This window comes from Anomalospiza imberbis, chromosome 4 (genome assembly GCF_031753505.1).
Source record: "Anomalospiza imberbis isolate Cuckoo-Finch-1a 21T00152 chromosome 4, ASM3175350v1, whole genome shotgun sequence".
Classification (NCBI taxonomy): Eukaryota; Metazoa; Chordata; class Aves; order Passeriformes; family Viduidae; genus Anomalospiza; species Anomalospiza imberbis.
In genome coordinates this window covers 15,308,877-15,324,768 of record NC_089684.1, presented here as the reverse complement: position 1 = coordinate 15,324,768, position 15,892 = coordinate 15,308,877, and the positions used below count along the sequence as shown (strand labels likewise).

Genomic DNA, 15,892 nt, shown 5'->3' with positions numbered 1-15,892 from the left:
ATTCTGAATTCGTGATTGTTCACCAGTTTGGACCAGGAAGAAAATCCTTGTAATTTAATTCCATATTATCCTATGCTTTTTGGTTCTTGGTTTTTTAGAACAAAATATCATTTTTACAAGACATAATTCAGTATCAACTGCAGTCAGTCACTGACAGTAGTGGTGAAATTTTCAATACACAGATTTTTAATAAAAGGCCTTTTTTTTCTTCCTGAATTATACTCTTTCATATCCCATTACTCATATTTTCCGCTTCCATTTCCAAAAGCAGGAGCTTAAATTTCTTACTTAACAAAGAAAAAGCGTCACTCTTTCTCCTTATTTTAGTGTTTATGATTTACATCTCCTTTCAATTTTGAAAAATATTGAAGTGAAGGATAGAAAAAAAAGTCCATTTGAAAAAAGAAGTCCCTGCTTTCTCTTATGGGGAAAAAATAATAATTAAATTTTTTATTCACAATGCACTTTTTATTCTTCTTTTCCCATCAAATGAATAAGAAAATAAGTACAAATATTTTAATCAGTAATTAACAATTTTTACAACTTGAAACATTCCTGGTTTGTAAGGCCACAGCTTTAAAATTTAAGCTTAAAAGTAATTTTCTATTTTCCATTTACATGCACAAATTAAGTTTCATACATGTGAAGAAACCATGGAAATAGCAGATATTCTAATTTATGAAAAGAAGTTAGAAGGTTTTTTAAAATTTAACCAAATTACACAGACAAAATGAGTTATACTACCCTACTTTTTGTAGATTAACTCTATTTTCCAAAATAAGACCTCCCTCAAGTAGCTTTCCATTGTTTTAGCAGATTCATTTAAACTACTTTCATCTCTCTTGAAAGATAAAAATCTAGTCAACAGCAGAATATAGATCAAAAAGCCTTTGCCTTCAAAGGCAAACAACTTCACATTATAGCTCAGAAAACAATAACACACCAAGTTTATAAACTGTGTCTTTGTTTCAGAAAGGTGTTTTTAGGTATTCTTCCTGCATGTTCACCTTCTTTTCTCCTACGTAACTACCCTTGTCACTAATAAGTCTCAAAATGCAGTGAAATCAAACTGTTTCAGGGACTTGGAAATATCAGGATGGAGGATTACTACACACATGCAAGTGTACAGGTGTTTAAACTTTCCTAATTTAAATTAGCACTCTCTGGGTGCTTCTGCAGCCACCAAGAAAGTGGTGGGAATGCTTTCTGATCAGATACCAAGATGAAACATTTCCATACCAGCTGCCTCCCTCCAGAAGGACATGTGTGTAGTTAGGAAGCAGGCAAGCTAAACAAACTATTTTTGCAGCTTATTCTTGCAGCTGTCTTCATTCTCTTAATACAGCTGTGCAAGCCATGAAAAGTCTACGTCATAAATAACTACTATGTTTTCACTCTTCATCTCCTCTATAAAAGGCATATAATCAGTCACTTTTATGCTGAAGCTTCTAATACACATCAGTATAATTACTGCTATCGTATTTAAACAAAACTTAACAAGTGGTATTTAGTCAGAATCATGGTGGCGCTTACAGTGTTAACTAATGGCTGCTGCTGCTAGTGACAAATTACTCTCAGTAGATACTTTATACAGCAAATGTCATTTCTCTTTTGCTTGCATTACTATCAGATAATGAGACTGCTTGTGCTTTTTGGCTTTTGTTTTTTGTTTGTTATTTAAATAACTCCCAGAAGAAAAAACTCCTAACATTTCAAGATTAATTACAGGATACTTATGTCCTGTACTGCTTTGGTGCTGTTCCTATTACAAGGGTAATTCAGCAGGGTTGTAACATCCTGCTGTCACCTAACTTTCTGTCAGACTATAGGTAAAAATTCATAATTTTTTATATAGCTGTATTATATAAATACACTTTTTTTAAAAAGCCTGTTTAAAATATCTGAGAGCTTTTCCAGTCTAAATATTTATTCTCACTACTACTTTTGAGGTCTCCAATTTCTGTAGTCACTCTCACAACATTCACCAAGGTCTCATTGATGCACTGTCAGCTTCTGCCATCTCCCTGGAGATTCTCAGACTAACACATTCTTCATAATGATTAAATCCAGTGGGATGTGCTCCTCAGGAATATCAGACAGTCTGAATTTGCAGCATCTTCAAAGAAAAAAAGGTCTTCAGAGTAAAACTACTTCTTCAGACTACATCTACCCAAAGCCCAGCATAAGTCTAACAAAATTAAATAGTTCTGTATTCACGAATGGCAAGAGCCAACCTTTGTCTCACAGAATCCAAGCTGCAGTCAGGAACATTATTATGAGCACACTTGCCATCTGTACTCAAATGCTAATGGCACAACTGGATTGACTGTATATGGACAGAAATGGTCTCAGAAAGATTTGGATTACAAAACAGATAAAATATAACAGATGTGCCCATCAGCAGGCAGGCTGGCATTCGCTCCGCAGCAGCTGAAGCTTCCAAGAGTAAGCATACTGGAGTAATTCATCTCTTTCAAGCTTTCAAGTCACAAAAAGCTTAAGTTCAAAAGTACCCTAAATATATAAGAGAAGAAAAAAAAAATGGAAAAAAGATGACTTGTTCCTTGAACCATGGATTGATTATAAATAAGCTCTAGTTCCAAGCCCTGTAGTATTATTCTGCTCTGGATCCAGACTCAGCCAACCCACTCTACAATTCCTGAGTGCACCTCAGCTCCCTGGTGAGCCAGGCAGAGCAGCTCCCTGCCAACAGGGACTCTGGGCACACCAGAAATGGGGTGAGACGAGCAAACACCATGGTGCAAACCTGCAACAAGCACTCTGGCACTGCCCTCTCGACTCGAGGTTTCAGCATTGCAATGCCCACTGTCCCCAGTGCACCCATGCTGAGCAGCAGACTGGAGAGCAAAGCAGAGTGTTTGGAAGAGTTCTTCCCCAGGGTGAGGGCACTGCCTAGAGCTGGCTAAGGGGGGCACAGATTGCACCACTATGCAGCCAGCTTTGGGCTCCTGCTTCAACTGAAGGTCAGCATCACACACTTCTAGCAGCATCAAAGGGCCACCTTCCTCATGGGAAACTGGAGATGTTTGAAAATCCTGGGAAAATCTCATTGGGCTAGGAACTGATCCGTTTCCTAAATCCCATGCAAGTTTGTCAAGGGAAAGGGAGGGGAACAGCCACCATCTCTTCGTGTAATCTTGCTGCTAAATTACCAAAGCCAGTGACAGATTTACACCAAAAATTTTTTGACAGTATGTTCAGATGGTGTTCCACTTTCAAAGACCATAATTTATTGTGTATGTCACCATGTTCAAGAGGGGGGAAAATTTTAAAAATCCATCTTTTAATATTTGCCAAGCTTTTACCAGACTGGCAGACATCTGACAGTTTTATCCTACTTTACTACTTTTGGGAAAAAAAAATGCAACACATAGAAATACTGTTTCCAAATGGAAAGACAGAATTTTGGAAGAATCCCAACTTTTTTCCACTCTACTGATCTGAAAATGACATAATGACCTGATGAAGTCAACTGCCAAATACTTCTGAGGCAGACTTCAGGAGCTCCAGATGGCATTATTCAGAAGTTCTTATAACCCTCATCCTACCGGCTGGCTCAACAGCATTAAAAAATTGCTATTTTCCGTATGAAATCCTACTTCTGAACACAGTAATATTTCCCCAACAAAAAGGATACCTGCTTAGAGATGACATAAGGCAGATTGGATTTTGTCTAATATGTCTCCAGTCTTCAAATAAAATTAATATGTCATTAGATGGCATTATTATTTAGCATCAAAACTAATATTGTATCTATATTTAAATTCTAAACAAGTACACAATTGAAAATCAGATGTTGAAGATTATACACATTCCAATCTTGTCTTGCTAGTTCCAACTCTGGAAAATTCAATTTCTCAGATGATTCAGGTTAATGCCAGCATTGCTTTTAGTTTTATACAAGAACACTTTATTATACCTCTACAAAGGATTCTCCAAAGGTTATCAGAAGTACTGTCTGGAAAGGACCTGAACGTCAGAGTCTAAAGTCAGAATTCAGGTACTGTAGAAATTGGCATTAAAAGCAGCACAGTTTTCAACAGATCAGGACATAGCCAAGCAGGAGGCACTTTCAAAGGTTTTCTTCTCTCTTCTCAATGCCAAACAAAATATCAGCATAATTCACTTTGGTAGAAGTGAAACTGGGCTGGCAAAATGAATGCAAGGTAAAGGAGCTTCAGCACTTGATTTTATGTGGTTTTCTTGTGAGGTCTGGTCATTTACTTAGAAAAAAAAGTTAAAGACTAAGAGCTAATAATGCTGTTGGCTACTATTACTCCACCCCAAGGACGGATGTCCTGCTGGACATTATCTTTGAGAATCAATACATAAATATACAGAATAAGAATGCAAGTGATTTATAAAAGTAATTAATTAGCAGTTATTGTTAAATGAACCTGTTATGCAAAAAGAAAAGCTAATGACAATACTCTGGCTGTGAAATAGTTCACCTCACCTTCTATTCCTCTTGCTCTTCACCCTTCAACTTGAGTGAAAATTTTAGTTTGACCTTCCAGCAATTCTCCTCTCATTGCTACATAATCTGCTGATCTTATTTCAACATTCCTAACTTTTCTTTGCTCAGATCTCAAGTGGCCATTTGTGAAACAGCACAGATGAGTAGTAAAGATGAGAATTACCAAGCTAGCTGAGCAACATGAAAATATCTTCTAGCATATGGTCTAGGCCAGGAGGCTGCATGTGAATACAACTGCCACTTCCCAGAGGAGCCAGTGGGACACGGGGCAGATTGCACTTCCATCAGCAGCCCAACATCAGACCCTCCAGAGGAAAATCAGAGGTGTAACTACTCCACTACAAGACAATGATGACAAGGAGATCAAATTACCAACAAAGTGCAGTTTGAGCAAAAATATTCCTGGAAATATTTCACCAATTTATATGAAATACCCAACAAAGAAAGGTACAGAAATAAATTTATACTGAAGACATGCAGCAGCTGGGGAAGTCTGATATTTAGTAGGGGATCATTGTCTTATTTCTCTGAAGTCAGCATAAGCAAAAAGTAGTGCAAATTTTTGTTCTTTGAAGATTATATTGTGCTCTTAATTTTGATCATTCTGAAATAAGAAAACACTGTTGCAATGCCTTGGTATGTTAATGGTGACCTTAATAAGGTATTTATGTGAACTGTAAATTTACAAAATCCTTCAAATAAACAAACAAACAAAAACCCACATCAATAAGACCCATTTCTCCCCATAAAACAGCTTATTATTTACAACCTCAATTCTGAAAACACTTATTCATGTGCTCAGTGTTAAAGACTGCAGTTAGTACCACAAAGGTCAGTGAAGCCATGCAAGTAAATTTAGATCTTCACACAAAGCAGGCACAAAAATGAATAAAGCGGTTTTAATGGAAATTTTTGTTTTGGTAGAATTTATGTAGAAGTCTTTATTTTTTATTTTTTTTAGATGACATTTATAAGAGTGACTTAGGTCAGAAGTGGTTTCCCTAAAGAATAATAAATAGCAAATTCCTGAAAATGAAGGGTGGCTATTTGGGGGGTTTGAGAGGGATATTTTGTTACTTGTTTGGGGCTTTTTTTTCTTTGCTTTCTAATTTAAAGACAACCATGTGGTCCCTCAAGAAACAGTGCTGAAACTACCATTGCTGGTCTATTAGTGATTTTTTTTTAAGTAGACCAGGTTAGGCAGGGGCAGTTACTGATACAAGTGGTGGCTTTGCAAGGAAGGTCCTGGGCATTGTGGTGGGCAGCAAAAATGAACAACAGCATCCTTGCAGCAACAAGGGCTAAACACCCACCTGAATGCATCTGAGGGTGAGACTGCTCAAAGTGCTCCTGTGTTTGCAGCAAATTATACAGGAGGAAAGACTGAAGGACCTGGGTTTGTTAAGCTTGGAGAAAAGAAAGGAAAGGATGCATCTCATAGCAGTCATCCACAACCTAAACGAGGGTCACAGAGGTGTAACTTGGGACACAAGTAACACGACAAAAACCAGTGATGGCCAGCTGCAGGAAGACAAGGTCTGGCTCAACATGGGAATAATGAGGGTTCACTGTGAAAATTCAGCTGCATAAGGCCTGAGCTACCCCCATCTAACTTCCATTTGCTGCAAGAAGGAAGCTGGACAAGGTGACCTGCAAAGTTCCCCAGCTAAAACTTCAGAATAACTGGCATGGAACAGCTTCATTATGCTTCAGTGAAGCTGGAACATGGTCAAATTTCAAGACCAAAGACTACAAATGAACTTGTTAAATCTATTACATAGTGATTTCTTTAAACTCCAAATACTCCAAACAATGAACCTCAAGCATGATCACACTTGAAGTCTGTTCTTGGTCTACATTCCACAGCACATCTTACCTGCATGCAGACACAGGCTGGCTCCTGACAAATTCAGTGCTCCAGGCACAGGGACAAAGACCGTGACAGCTGATGGTCAAGTGAACTTTAAGTCACACCAGGTATTTCTCATGTACTCCTTTAACTATCTAGAACACTGAGGGTAACCCAGAACACAAAAAGAACCTTCAGAAATATTGTTTTTGCATGTGTGCAGAACTATCAAGAAAGATATGTTTAACATAGTCTTTAACTATGTTAAAGATTAACATTGCGCTTATAGAGCTTGACATTATTTCGGAGAACTTTAAAATGGTTTCAACTTCAAATCATATAATTGCTTCACACAACATAATATGACAAAAAGCAGAATTGCTTGATAAGTTTTATGCTATCCTAAAACACCAAGATAACTTCACTACAAAAAGAAATCATATTTTTGAACAGGTGACTCTAAACCCCACAAGAAATTCAAGCACTGAATCCCAAAAGCCAAGGTACCAAAAAGACCATGCCCCATGGGTACCAATTACTCTATCCTTATCAGCAATATTAATTTGTAACTGCTGCATATATACAGAAAACACATGCCTATGTATTAATGTATACACTAGCAACTATTAAATGCAAGTTCTTTCCAGGTTCCAACTTCTCACTCTACAGGCAGACTGAGCAGAAGAGAACACAAAACATTTTCTGATGTATGCAGTACTTACATTAAAAAAAAAAATACAAAAATCTCACAACTTGTGCCCACACTAAAGGCAATCTGCTGGAATTATTATGCAGTCATGAGAGAAATTTAAAGTCTTTAACAGAACTGTAGTTATCATGAAACCTCATGTCTAGTTTTGGAAAAAAAAAATAGTCCACAACTTTATTTGGGGAAAATCAATAATAGAAAAAAGAGTAAACAAAAATTTAGGGTCACTTTCTTTAAAAAATTCTAATCAAATTCTCTCTTCCTCTGTATTTTAGAACTCTAAACAACAATAAATTTTTCCACGTTTTGGAACTAAATTAAGGATAGGAAGGTTCTTTTGCTAAATATATATATATATATATAAGAAAAGCAGGCACTGCTTATGCTATGTTAAAGACAGTGGAATGACTTTTCCTGCATTAATAGCATTTTGCATAATTGTTGGTGTCTTTAATTTTGCACAAACAGAATTTACAATAGGACTAAATATTGAGACAGTTAAAAAGAGATGTAATAGAAAGAAAACTTCTAAAACTGCAAGTACAACACAGTTCTTCCCGTTTAAGATCATATTTCATGCAGAACCATGCAGGAATGTCCTGCAAGATAATAAGTAAGGTTCTCTGTAATAGTAAAGAAACAGACAAAACAATTATTATTGAAAAAGCTTTCAGATCTGCTTCAGAAACCGTACTAGGTAGACAAAAACAGAGAAGTAAAAGAAGAGTAAGGAAACACTTTCCATGGAATTTCTCCTTTTAAAGCTCTAGAATACATTCCTGGAATTTCACACACAGGCTTTGCTATGCACATTAAATATAAAAGTGAACAGAAGCCTCATGATTAAACCTCACAGAATTTTTAATTAACCAACATTCTGTGATTCAGAATCGTGACCAGTTCTGCCAACCAACACACTCATCAGTGTCAAAGTTACCTTGAAAACATGCCAAAAAGACATCCTTTAAGAATACAACCCTTTCTCTGAAAATTATAGATTTACAGCAAGTTGCAAGAAATAAGTGTTCCTTGGACCAGCAAGCTGCTTAAAAATGAAAAAGGCACATTCATGAAACATTTACAGCAAGGACAAAGAGGAAAAGTTCTACATTGTATGGAATTCATAAATAAATGTGCTTTAGAAATGTTTCAGTGAAACAAAGGAACAAATGAACAAAAATTGGTTCCATCAGTCAAAAAACTTGTACCTACACAACAATACTAAAACATTCCCTAAATACTGGTTGTCTAAATGGGGAAAAATATCAGAAGAGATAAATATCCCTCACTTGGCCTTACCTACCACTGGTCCAACTCCACTCAAAAGAACAAATAAGTGACTGATTTTATTTTTAACATGTAATGTGATCTAATTATCTTTTTTCTTTACTTTTAAGCTAATGTATTTTTGTACTCACGCAATTCATGGCTTTTGCATTTAACTGGGCCTGAGTACAAAAAATGGATCATTTCTCTGCATCCAAAAGCACATAAGAGGAGAGAATAGCTCTATTTCTCTCTTTCCTCATTAGGCATGCCACTTCTTAAGCTGAAATGACACAGGGGGAATCTTAATTTGCATAAGCTGTCATCTTTCTATGCTCAAATTTTTGTTGAGAATTTGGAAAGTGACAGTACAGGGCAGATAATAACTTATTTCATATGGCCTCTAGCAGTGACTGAAGTGACTGTGCAATTTAGTAGATTCTAAGTGAAAAATCTATAAAACTCAAATGTTCAATCAGTGTCTTGAACTTACCTTCTCTGTCTCATTCCATTTATCTTATTTCCTCCAATCACTGATACAGTATCTAATTCTACACCTACCACCACAAATATTTACTGCCATAAATTGTCACAACATGATAAATTGTAAAGTAATTGTACACTGCCACAAACTTTATGACTCTCTAGGCAATGTTAGGAAAGATCAATAAATGAGTAATCACGAGACTTATCAAAGGCACTGAAAATATATAGAACTGAATTGGAGAAAGATGCAAATGGCTATAATAAGATTAAGTAACAAGGATTCTCTTTGCTAATTCAGAGGATTTTATGTTGATGGTGGCTGGGGAAGACCTTGAGATTGGCCATATTAAATTAAATCCTGTGCAATCCCAGCCAGAAATTCTATCACTCCTTGGACTCATCTCTTTTCCTACACAATGCCCAGCTACTTGGCAGTAAAGCAGATTTATAGAATAAAAACACACTGCTACTATTTCTTCCTGACTCTTGTTTTCTTCTGATTATCTTCTGAAAGCTTTGTAATAGGGCCAAAGGTAATTTATAGCCAAATTTAAACAAAATGAATAACAAGCAACTGCAAAGTATTAGATTTCCTTACAGGGTAGCACTCCAAAGAGCAGACAAAACAAGCTGGCCTAGGGAGGCAGCAATAGTAAATTATGCTTCATTAAACACATGAAGGCTTTAATTCTGTTCAATAAGCTTTTGTTAAATTTCTGCTTCCTTGAAATTAAAATGGTCATAAAAAAGGAAAAGTGAGGCAACTTTAAAAGATTGTAGCAGGAAGGCATCTGTTGTCCCACAGACATTCAGTGCATTCATCCTCTATTAGTGAAAGGGCTGAGAAAAGTGATGGAAGTGCCAATTTTGCAGCAGTACAAACTGTAGAGCTCTTCAAGCTGGGCTTCAATGGAATGGTCAAAGGAGGTTAATGATTCTTCCTTTGAGCATACTTACCCAAAACTCAAGCTGTGATCATTGCTCCTGGCATCAGAACAGCAAGAAAACCCAAAACTATTTCCACCAAATTTTATGCTATGAACAACTGAAGAAATGAACCTGCCAATACATCCATAAAGTAGTCTACAAAAAAAATTCACAATCTCCACTTTTTAATGCATATGTATTGCAAACACAGGAATTTGCAAAATCAGTGCTACAGTGCTTCAGCCATGCTCACTCAAGGTAAACATGAAGATTCAAGGACATTTACTCCTGCAATCATTTTACAGCATCACCATTTGCAATTCCACAAATTTAGATTTGTTACATTAATATATATTTTCACTAGCCTCACATTTCTTCCCAATTAGCCACAAAAGCATTCATTCAAAAACATTATACTTCATGTGCAACCAGATTGACAAATAAGACTGGAGGAGAAAAAAAAAAAGCACACACAGAGAAAAAAAAATGTAAAGCAGCAACACAACAACACAAAAGAAAATAATACTTTTTTCCCCTCTTAAAGGCCACAGTAGGTCAGCCACTTGTAAACTAGAAGTGACACAAATATTGCAGAGCAGGACCAGGCACAGGAACACCACAGGAGCACCAAATTGGCAGCTAAAGAGCATGGCAAGGTTTGTGCCCTTCAAGTATTTCCATTTCCTTAGGATAAGACCGGCTTGTAAAATGGACAGGCTTCTGTCGCAGCACAAGGTTCACAGAAAAAGGTGTGTGAGCAGAGGTTCAATCACTGAGCAACTGCAGGTAGTAGGCCCAAAAAAACAAAGAATGCAATTCTTTACAAAAATGCATGGCTGACCTGTAAACATCTTTACAACAGAGTCCTGTGGGTGCTGGAAATATACAAAGAGTGAAGTGGACTGAAAGCTGGACATGTTGTCAGAATAGAAGTTCACAATGCACAGAAACTGCCTCTGGTTCATGAGCTATAGCCTGGGAAAAAATTCATACATAGTTTATGTTTATTCTCTTTCATATTTAGCAATCTTTTTATCTTTAGCCACTTCTCAGACAGGGCATATACAGGCCTCTAAATATGCCTATGCTCATGTTTAAAAAAAAAAAAAAAATGGAAGTTATGCATGTATTTGCAGATTTTTTTTATTTCTTCCAATATTTCATATTTCCATAATAAAAAAAAATTATCCTGCGTGACAGACTAATGTAATGCATAAGAATAGCATTGACTTTTACCCTGTTAATTATTTCAGATCAAATTGTATTTAAAGAGTGTATTGTCCTTATTCAGTAAAATTCAGCACAATATCATGGGAAGATTCAGAAAAATAAAAATTACTGGGCTAATAAACAATGTCTTCTAAACTGCATCCCTGTTAGACAAAGTGATTTAACCATGTTTTAGTTCTTCCACAAACACCAATCTAGTCTAGAATTACCAAGGTATCTTATTTGCCCAACCTGTGCATTATTTTTTTTTAAAACACAACTATAGAATCATAGATAAGTTTGAGTTAGAAGGGACCTCCAAAATCATCCAGCTCCAACCCCTCTGCAATGGGCAGACACACCTTCAACTAGATCAGGTGGCTCAGAGCCCCACCCAGCCATTAAACACTGACAGGGATGGAGCAGCCACAGCTACTCTGAGGAACCTGTTTCAGTGCCTCAACACTCACAGCAAAGAATTTCCTCCTTATATCTAATCTAAACCTACTCTCAGTTTAAAGCCATTCCCCCTTGCCCTGTCATTACACACCCTTGTGAAAAGTCCCTCTCCAGCTTTCTTGAAGGCTCCCTTCAGGCACTGAAAGGCTGTAATAAGGTCACCCTGGAGCCTCCTCTTCTCCAGGCTGAACAGCCCCAGCTCTCTCTGTCTCCACAGAGGAGACGTGCTCCAGTCCTCTGATCATCTTGGTGATTCTTTGGACTCACGCTGACACATCCATTTCTTTCCTGTGCTGAGGACTCCAGAGCTGGATGCACTAGTCCAGGTGGGAAATTAAATAAATGCAGAAACAATAAATGCAGTAAAGTAACTTAAAATATTTCAAACACAACAAAATACTAGGTTGCTATCAATAATACACCAAGAATTTGTGATACGGTGCAGCTTAGCCTACCGAACGTGTCTAACCAGACATTCTTCAACACCCCAAAAGAGTATTTTGAAAGAAATATCTTTCAATATAAGCTTTCTAACGTGAACACTACATGTTTTAATAGCTGAGGAGGGCTCATCTCTCATACTTGGATGAATACTCCTAATAGTAGGAAACCATGGTAAAATATGAGAGTTGGGACAATTTCTTCTTCCAGACTTCTCCCTTTCAGGAAGAAATAAAGTACCTTGCATAGAAGGCTGCCTCACATGCCAAAGCAGGCATCCAACTATTGCTAAATTTTATATAGGATGCAAATCTTAGAAGGTCAAGGAACTAGGCTTTTTTTTTTTTTTTTCTCAGGTGAGAAAGGGGATCAGGAACAGTAAAGAAATAACTGTTTGGTCCTATTTTTACCCAGGCAGGCCAGACACTGTGCCTGTTCCTTTTCAGCTTGACGAAGATAACCAAGTACATATTCTTTGCTGCCAATGATGAAAAAAACCACATTACTTAACCACAAAATCACATTCAAGTGTTGACAAGATATTGAGATACAATTTACAAATAAAATGCAATACACATGACTGGATTTCTTCACTGAAATTTAGCTGCTATATATGAAAAGGACCTAAAAACCAACTAGAGAAATTGTATGCTAAGAAACATCTGTTTAAAGAACTACTTTATTTATAGCCTATTAATTTTAGGCAGATGTCCCCAAATCAATATTTATAGTATTTTTAACCAAGAGTTGTTTAAAATAAATTTTTTCATTCAAAATCTATTAAAAATAAATCCCACAGGCTTGCAACCTCTGCAGTTTTATTACTGCAGCACCAAGCATTGATACCAGTGTGAGGAATGCAGGTGCTGAAGAAGAGTGCAGATGGAAATACAGCCCTTCAGAGAGTTCGCCTCAAACCTATTTCAAGCTTTGAAGATAAGAGTATTTCATTTCTCCACAAATGGGGGAAGGGGGACAACAAACAATCTTAACTCTTCTCTTTCAGTAAGTGTTTGACTAATAGGGGTAGTGGTCTCCTGGGCAAACAATATTTGAGCCTGGGTTCAAAGTATTCTCAGAAATACACGGGCTCCTTTTATAAACGACAGACTTGGTCTGCTCTGTAGTTAAGCACACAGAGCCCTGTATTAGCTTCTCAGAAGGGCAATCTAGCCCATGCAGAAAAATCCTGGTCCTCAGATTCCTGGATAAAGCTGTACAGGGCAGAAAAAAAAAAAGCCCTTGTAAGTCTACTGAAGTGCACCATAGATTCACATCACTTTAAAACAAAACAAAGACCCCCAAAACTTTTCTGCCATCCAACTACACTTAAGTCTGCCAACATGCATAGGGAGTTGTGCTTTCTTAGTTTTAATTTTCTCCTTAAAAGGACATTCTGCCTTAAAGGACATTATCTCCACGTCCCCAAAAAGTCACAGAAACCAGACCAAAATGTTATTTTGGATGTTAATCTATTATTTTACTTTCTAATTTAAACAGCTATAAGAAGCACCAAGTTCAGATTTGGTTTACACGCATCAGATGCTATTTAACATAAACATCTTTCTTACATCCAGTAAGGACTGCCATGTCATTTTCAAATGTATCAGGCCTGTGCACACTGACCACAAACAACCATTCTTAGCCTAAACTACTGAAGTGTTTCTTTCCAATGTAGCAATGACTACATTACCACACTCTCTTCGAACAGCAAGCTCCAAGCTCACCCATCTCAGATACTTCTAATTAGAGGACAAAACTAAGCTGCTGTCTAAATTTAACAAGAAAGGCCAGAGCTGGGGATCATAATTCTGGTCTCAAGGGCATTTCAGTCATGTCCACTGCCTCTAGCCAGAACCCACAACTCTCACATCCTCCAGCTAAGTCAGTAACACAATTTTAGAAAGCTCTGTCTCCTCTGTCTGCAAGGCACCATTCTGCAGAAAAACTGCTCTCATCAGCTTTAAGACAAGCCATAGAAAGCCATTAGACCTCTTATCTGCAATTTTACTTGTCATCCCAAATAATATGTAAATTCTTGAGAGAATCCCTGCAGAAGGAATTCTCAAGAAGTGTGATTTGTTCTACCCATCACATACACAAATATAATTCAGAAAACATTGAATGGCAGCCATTGTGTTTCCATTCCCACCCTCTTTATCCTCAGGTACAGCAAAATATGGGCGTAACTTAAGAAAAAAAAAATTGTCACCAAAAAAAGTAATTTGTAGCAATTCCTGCATCTTACTTTAGATGATTTGCAACCTACCTAAAAGGCAGAATTTCTCAGAAACATTTGTTAGCAGGTATATACTAAAACACTGAGCTTATGCCCCATCAGCAGAATTTGTGATATACAGCTCTTAAGAACTGTGGCATAACTGCCACTGTATCACTCACCACATATCAAAGTATTACATAAAAAGTATTACATAAAAAGAATTTATATCACAGATCTTTCCACAATAAGAAATAAAGAGCATGTCTGCAAAATATTTAGGTCTGAACAAAGAACAAATATGCTTGAAAAAGACTGACTGCTTGAGTCAGGCATGGCACTTGAAACATGGTTGTTACAGACAAATCAAAGAACAGAAACACAGTCTCACCAGAAGATTTAGAGTTGGATTATCCATTTTGAACTATGTACCATCATATAGTCCTTAATTCACTGCCTTTTAAACTGCTTGTTTCCACACTGTCTTCTTGATCTGCTTATAGCCCAGAATAATTTTGTTATCAGTCACAGTATTTATCAGTACTATTTCATCTATATTTTAAGAAGTGCCCCTCAAAAGATGCAATTTTGCAAGAGAAAGGTATACTATTCATTTGTATTAAAAGAAAAATTTGTCAAGAATTAGAATCACAAATATGTTGAGAGAAAGTAAAAAAATTCCTTACACTTTTTTTTATTTAAAAGCCTTACCTTTATTTTTCAAAATATTTTTTTTTAATTCTACATATTCTAAAATAGAAGGAGCCATTCACAATAACCCAGGTTTTGCCCAGACTGCACACAACCATAACACGCTTCTAAATGGAAAAGGTAAGAAGCAAGGTAAATTTCCTGAACTGCGTTGCATTCTAATTAAACATGGCGAGAAGTTGTGAGAAAAATATTGGAAAGACAGATTGATTTATAGTTGTTAAAAGCTGAGAGGAGCACAAAGGTTCTTCTTTGAAGTTTTAGGGAGGCAGGTATCATTTCAACATTGACTTCAATAACTCCTGCTTTGCAATTGGAAGTCATATTTCTTACAAGTCAGTCTTAGCGTATCTAAGCATTTTACTGATAAAAGACAGGATAACCTGAAATAGTTCAAATTAAATCTGAATGGTCCACTGAACACTTAATGATGTCTAATCCCTTCCTTTTTGAGATTGTGGATGTATTTCCAAAAGGCTGTTGAAAAGACTATCTTCAAATACACCTGAGAAGCTTCTGAAGTCTCTAAGAGATTCAGAACAAGACAGTAAGCAGATCCAACATACAACCAGAAAAAACTGCAGCGAATAAACCTACCTGAAGTTGGTATAAAATACAATAAAATATGTCATGAATATTAAACAGTATGGTTTACATACATGTTTCAAATAATTATTTCACAAAATTTCCACCCTGCAACATCTTTATTAATTAGTATTATCAGAATCAGAACATCTGGTATAAGTATTAAAAATGGTTTTGGATTGCAAACCTTTTGCTGATTTTGCTGACTACCATGTCAAATAGTCATCAAACCCTCCTAGTTCTAGTCACAATTATCTTGGCATTAGTTATTAACCAGCTTGTTTAGAAAATTTCACACTTCAAAAATAGAGAACCATTAATTTGTAGATGGATTTGAATTCATGTTTTTGCTTGTATATGTAGCATAAGCAATAAGCTAAACACAGCTTTAAAGTCAAACATTTTATCAACCAGTTAAGAGCTCATGAGACTAAAAAGCACACAACTAAATTAATCCAACATATGTGTTTTGCTACCTAGTAATGTTACATGATAGCATCCAAGAAACTCCTGTTTTAATGTTCTTGGAGAGGC

General features: G+C 36.5%; 1 protein-coding gene and 1 long non-coding RNA gene across 2 annotated transcripts in view; one reads left to right on the top strand and one right to left on the bottom strand.

The window, feature by feature from the left end:
• The window catches only part of PDGFC (platelet derived growth factor C), a 125,386-nt gene that overhangs the window by 74,354 nt on the left and 35,140 nt on the right, over positions 1 to 15,892 (bottom strand). The gene's annotated exons all lie outside the window — the stretch shown is intronic.
• Positions 6,332 to 15,415, top strand: LOC137473358 (uncharacterized). The gene is made up of 2 exons (XR_010998714.1): positions 6,332 to 6,475; positions 15,228 to 15,415. It is a non-coding gene; the product is annotated as an uncharacterized lncRNA (long non-coding RNA).